The sequence below is a fragment of the Cyprinodon variegatus genome, unplaced genomic scaffold (assembly GCF_000732505.1).
Source record: "Cyprinodon variegatus isolate N-32 unplaced genomic scaffold, C_variegatus-1.0 Scaffold71, whole genome shotgun sequence".
NCBI classification, from domain to species: Eukaryota; Metazoa; Chordata; class Actinopteri; order Cyprinodontiformes; family Cyprinodontidae; genus Cyprinodon; species Cyprinodon variegatus.
Genome location: NW_015150524.1, coordinates 1,373,403 through 1,379,948, shown reverse-complemented (window position 1 = coordinate 1,379,948; position 6,546 = coordinate 1,373,403).

The window sequence follows — 6,546 nt, the reverse complement described above, 5'->3', positions numbered from 1 at the left end:
GGGGTCCAACCCATTACTAGCATGGGGTACCTAATAAAGTGGCCGATGAGTGTATGTTTTAAATGTAAATTTAGAAAGGCAACATTTGAGATGGTATCTTCCTTTGATCTTATTATTTATGACCTACAATTGCATTCCTGAAGTCCTTATTTCATTCTTTAACTAATGTAATTTAAGGAAAGAAACTGTTTACAACTCAAGGCTGCAGAGAGTTTAAATAAAGGGAAGAAAACTGAATTACGCTCATATGTTCAGTTAGACAATGTTCACGATGTATCTCATTTTTCCTCGCCTCTGAAGTCATTCTTTTCAACTCTGAGAAGTCCAGATGAAGAAGTAGGTCGAGCTGACTTCCCATCTGTTTGTTTTAGACAAGACAGCATCCATCCCTCCTTAGAACACTGATACAGCTTGGAATGAGGCATATCAATCACACAAATCAAATAGATTACATTCAACAATTATTTCTATGTATAAATTAGCAAAAATAAATAAGTAATGTTTACAGGAACTTTCTTCTAATTATTAAATTAACAGGCATTTCAGATGTAAGATCAATTGAAAGGCTACAGACCTTTTTTCTGATGTCATAATGTGTTAAGTGATGATTTTTGTGGATCCAAAAACAAAAAAGTCAATTTCAGGTCATATTTATTTAGATTTCAATCATAATCCTGTAATCTGCACTGAACAAGGTGTCAAGTCAATGCCTTCACACTAATTAGAACATCCTTATGTAGGATGAAGGGCACACAGTGAAACAATTATTCAGATGCCGTCACTTAAGCAATCAGATGAAATTTTTATGACCCATGACAACAGCATGTGGCAATTGAAGACAACAGATTGTGGCTGCTATGAATGTGTTTGACGATGTAAAATCTTTCATCCTTATAATATGGATGGTTATCGAAGTTAGTGGAGAACACTTAAACTTAAAAAGTGCAGAAATAGATCAGCCTTCTGGCGTATTTGCAGTGCTTTGGAAATGTGTGTATAACCTTCCAGTTCAAACCTCAGTATGTTTCACTAGGATTTTGTGTAAACAGACCAAAACAATAGTTGCACACGTCTCTGGGGTGAAGGGAAAATACAAAGTTGAGTTTTAGAAAATTTCAAACAGTTTAAACATTTCAATAATTGTACAAAAATTTCATTTAGATTTTGTTCTGGACTTTGGACTTATTTCCCTATGAACTCTAACCAGTGTCTGTGCATGTTGAAAAATTCAATTGCAGCAGTTTGAAAATAAAAGATTTATGCTTTCTTTGATTGGTGCTCTTCCTACTTAGGCTGTAAGTTAAGGTGGACAGGCATCTGTTGTTAGTTTTTCTTCTTTCAAATGATGATTTTTAAATCACTTTGTCTTATGTATAAACCTTAAGACATTGTTTTATGACCCTGGCTTATTTTATCTGTGCTTTGGTCTTCATGATGCTGTTTATACACTAGTATCATTAACATCTTTAACTTTTGAAGCCTTTACAAAACAGTTGTATAGATACCTTGAGTGAATAATACAGTATATGGGTGGACACTGTTCTGCTCAGTTAGATGACTTCTTTAGCATTTTATTTTGGGCATCAGATTTAAAGTGTTATTTGCACATCACAATTCTTATCAGAAAAATTCCACAGTATGAATAGATTTACAATAAATTTTATATAGATGGCCTGATGCTCTTAAACCTCAACAGAAATTAATGGAATAACCTGGTGACATCCCCTATTGAAACTCTAACAATACTCCTCAAGACACTCTATGAATTTTCAATGCACGGCATTCAGAGGAAGACAAATGAAAAATGTTTTTTCATATTTCATAGCTCAGATGGTTTATGCTCATCAAATGAAAATCCATGTACATTTTCAGCAAGCTGTTTACAGAATGAGCAGATGAAGGGTCTGACAGATGATTAATCAACTTAATGCCACTTTCATAGAAACTCATTCGGTAACTATGTTTCATACAGCACCACTTCAATGTTTTGATTAATAATTTTGAGATTGGGAGTGGAAGGAAGGGAGGAAAGGTTAGTCAATTAATCCATCCATGTGACTAATTCACTATTTAGCTGCTCAGGAACACAATGTCGAGTTCTACTCATAAATAATCAGGACTTAGTTTCATTTGGCATCATAACATTAGAAAAAAAGCTTTATTTTGTGCTCTTAGAGGTAAAAGTTAGAATCTCTTCTCAGAGACATTTCACACGTGACTGATTATCTCAAGGACAAAAGACTGTCTTAAAAGGGCCCTGAGAAATAAACCAACAACATGGAAGGAAATATTTTATTGCGGATCCCTTTTTCTTGACACGCGTACCCTGCCGGTTACTGCAGAGGTGATTTGAATAATTGGTTTGCGAATCTGAAGTCACAGTTCTGAAGATTCCATGCATAGCGAGAAGCTGGAGACAGATTCTTCATCAGAGCGTGTTCCACAAAACAGTGAAGAATGCGTGTTTTATGAGGTCAGAAAGCATAACAAATACTATGAACTGCAAATTTATCCCTTAAGATACAAAAGGGATGTTCAGAAGTTGATATTTAGGAAACAGGAAAAAAATAGAAATAGTATTTGACTCAATTATTTGCTTGAAAACTAATTAAAATTCTGAAAAAAGAAAATCTATTTTATTTAATATACACATTTCTAAAGTGCAAAAACCAGCTTTTGCTGTCCCTAATTGACTAGAACAAGGAACAATTTTGGTATTAAAGTGAAAATAAACCTCTTTTTAGATACAGAGATTAGAGATAAGTATATAAACAGTTCTTAAATTTTACTTCAAAGAATCAAATAAAATATAATATATTCAACAAGTAGAAGGGACAATGCAATGTAGAAATAATGAAGATTATACGTATAAATATGGATATCTGTTTACATTATTTTTCAGTAGTTTTTTTTTTTACAACTAATGTTTATGCTAATTTTAGATGTTATGTACTATAAATCACAGATCTTTAAGCAACTTTAAAAAATTTATTTTTTATTTATTTTTGAAAATAAGTAAGGTCAACAGAATCATATCTGCAAAAAAATGATCATCCATTAAATATAAAGGGGTCGAGTCATTAATTACATAACTAATAGCCTGATTCATTTTTATCTTTTCCCACTAAAATCTTACAGTACCCATTTTTACTTTTACAGATGTTACTGGCAGCTTAAATTTTGTTGACAAATTGTGTTGTAGGCTCAAACAAAATGTGACTCTCAATAAACTGCTGTCGCTGTCAGCAATCTTTCATGCCAGAAACCCTGCAAGCCATGTTGCAACCTTTTGCATGCATTATTGTTATAAACCAAGAGGTGTGTTTTGTCCCCTGTCTGCTAAATATTGTTTTGTTCCCTTTGATTTATCCAGGTTACTGTTAAAAAAAGCTATTGTTTTTTCCATGTTAGAATTATGTTCATTGTGGCAGATAAAATGTATTGGCAGCTAGAGCTCCGTTTCTGTCTGCGTCACGAGACTTGCTCTACACGGTGCTCAGATTATGGCATTCAAGGTGGTGAAGGAAAGATAGTAGCACTGAATACAGCTGATTCATCAGTAACTAAGCATTTCAATAGTACGATAATGCTAAGCTTAGGACACAGGAGTTTTTCAGTGGTTAATTCAAACAACTTTTACAGGAATGGCATTAGAATATGTTATGATCCAAACTATTGGGGAGCGCCATTAAAACAGAGTAAGCTAGTACTAGCCCCTAACACATCTGGTCCTTGTAAAAAGATAACTTAAGGTTCGATTCAAAACTGTCTATATGTAGAGTTTTATTACTTTTACACTACAAAAGGTATTAAGTCTTCTGACATGCATTTTATTGCTTTTGTTAAGTCAATAAAGCATCAAAATGTGGATCTGTCTTGGCCTTTTCTTGACTAAATTAGTTTAGTATCAAGGATAAAACTAAATCTTGATTAATACATTCTATTAAAATTTAACTCTAAGTAACAGCAGAATAATTCTTGTTTTATTCACAACACAATCATTTTAACAATCAGGCTATTAACAAACATTACATAATATAACATTTTTGGTTATTATCATATTACTGTACTTTGTCTATGTTTACATATGTTAAGCAATAATAATGTTAACGCTTTCTTTTACAGTACATCAATAACCATGTAATAACACAGTATTAACTTAGCAAGTTACACAATATCACTAGGTAACAAGAAAAACTTTATGGAGAATTTTGGTAAGTGCTGTGGTTTAAATTTTAGGCAGACAAGGTAAAGTCAGACTTCTTAGATTTAAAACAGTTATTACCAGGTTACTCATTAATTGTCAGCAATGAATTTATGTGTTAATATCTGGTAAAATTCAGTTTAACAGAAAACCATTCCTAAAAGACAGCAAGCCAATCTTCCTAACTAAACTTGTATTAATATATAACCTGAGTTCAATTTTATAATGCTTTAGTTACTTGATTTTAAGTTACAATTTACTTTGTAAGCCATTTATAGGGGATGGCCAATAATAGAAACCGTTTTGTGGTAACTTAATGGTATTAACCCACCAAAAGGTACATGGTAACATACAATTGTAATAATTACATGTGGGTTAATTACCAAATACAGTTTTTCTTGTTCCCAAGTGATATAGTGTGACTTGCTATAATATTACCATGTTATTACCTGGCCATTGATCTACAGTAAAATAAAGTGTTACCATAATAATGTGTTATTCAACTGAAGAGCATTTAGTGAAGGTTTATTTTTACAATACAGATGTCATTTTACTGTAATATCTCCAAAATAAACATGTTTTTGACTGCAGATACAGTAGAAAAAGGTTCTGTTTTTCCTCCTAACAAAATGCTTGAGTAGGTTTCTTACCTTAGTTAAGCAGGTGAGCTCTGATTGGTTTAGAATGTAACCACTGTTGTTCCTTACTGCTGGTCAGGGCAGCAGACTGTATTAAAATAACCAACTGATTTGTCTTTTGTTCACATATTTCTCTGAACAGTTTTTATTAGTGTAACATAGGATGACAGACCTCTAATTAACTGAAACTCTTCAGGCAGAAACACTCTCTGTCCTTCAAGCCAAGGTGGAATTAATAACATGTTTAACTGGAGCACCTGGTTCAGAGCACCAATTGTGCTGTTATGAGAATTGTTTCAGTGATGTTCAGTACAAACAGTTCTTATTAAAAACTAAATGGGTCACAACAGTTTGCTAAGGAAAATGGTTACCACAGTGGATTGAATCATTCCTGATTTGGAAAAAAATGCTTTGCACGTTGTAAATATTTACATTTGCATATCTTCCACACATAGTAATACATGGTTTGGTCATTAGTATATAATTTGCATATTAATTAGGAAGACATGAAAAATTGGGTTGTGCACGCTGTCTGCTGACATGCAAACGCATGTCACCTCGCACCTTCTGTGAAGATCTGCTCTTTGCACACAAACACACCTCTTTTAAGATAAGCAATCTTTCTGAAGATCAGGGACCCAATAATGTTACAAAAAAGTTATTTTTGTTGAACAACTCTATGAAATTGGATTCATGCAACTACTTCAGAAAGATATTTTTTTAAGTGGTCATGATTCAGGCGGTGATTTGGTTAAACAAATCAACTTATGCAATGTCTTTTTAATTCATATTTAGGTTTGGGTCATTCGGTTGCAAAGAGTTACGCTTGCTTACATTTATTAACATACTAGCAAGTACATCTAATGTTCTGTGGACAGATCTATGGAATGGCACATTGCAGTTTGTGAACAATTGTGGTGCTAAAAGAGCTATAGCAACTTATTATTGGGGGGTGGTGCCCTAATGGTTAGAGCATTTCCCTAGGGTCTCGGAGGTTCAACTCCAACAGACTGCCACTCTGGGTCCCTGAGCGAGACCCAATTATATAATATAATATTATATTATATATTATGTTATCTATGGTTAACTATGGTGGCTAATTGCTAGTTGATGGTACTTCCTGTTTTGACTGTAAAGGAACAGCAGAAGCTATAAAAGTTCTCTGATGAATGGACTAAATCTTAGCTAAGCCATGCTTATTGTCTATTCAAAATTCAAAGAGGAACAAAAAGTGTTTTAATTTAGAGCTGTGTACTTTGAAGCACAACACAAGGAAATTAGAGGGAAAATTACACTCTAAGCATACAGACAAATCATACTTAATCTGAGAAATGACCCTATGGTAAACAGAAGAATATTTCTACTCATTAACGGGAGGAAACAAGAATAGTTTTTCAGGCAGTATTCAAAAGAGACCAGATTTCTGATAAAAACAAAGATTTCCAGTCTATGAAAATCCCTGCTCATCACCAGTCAACAAATAAATGCATATAAATGTGGGCATAGACTTCTTTTTTTTATTTTTTTATCTAGATTAATCTCACTGTAATCTTGGAATTAATATAGATTCATTTAGATTAAAATCGCTCATTTTAAATTTTGCCAAAGGCATTCATGATATGTATGTGCTACCTCCAGAATTTAAAATAACAGGTTTACTTCTTTGTGTGTGCAGAATCATGTGATTTCGTCGTCTTACTTAAT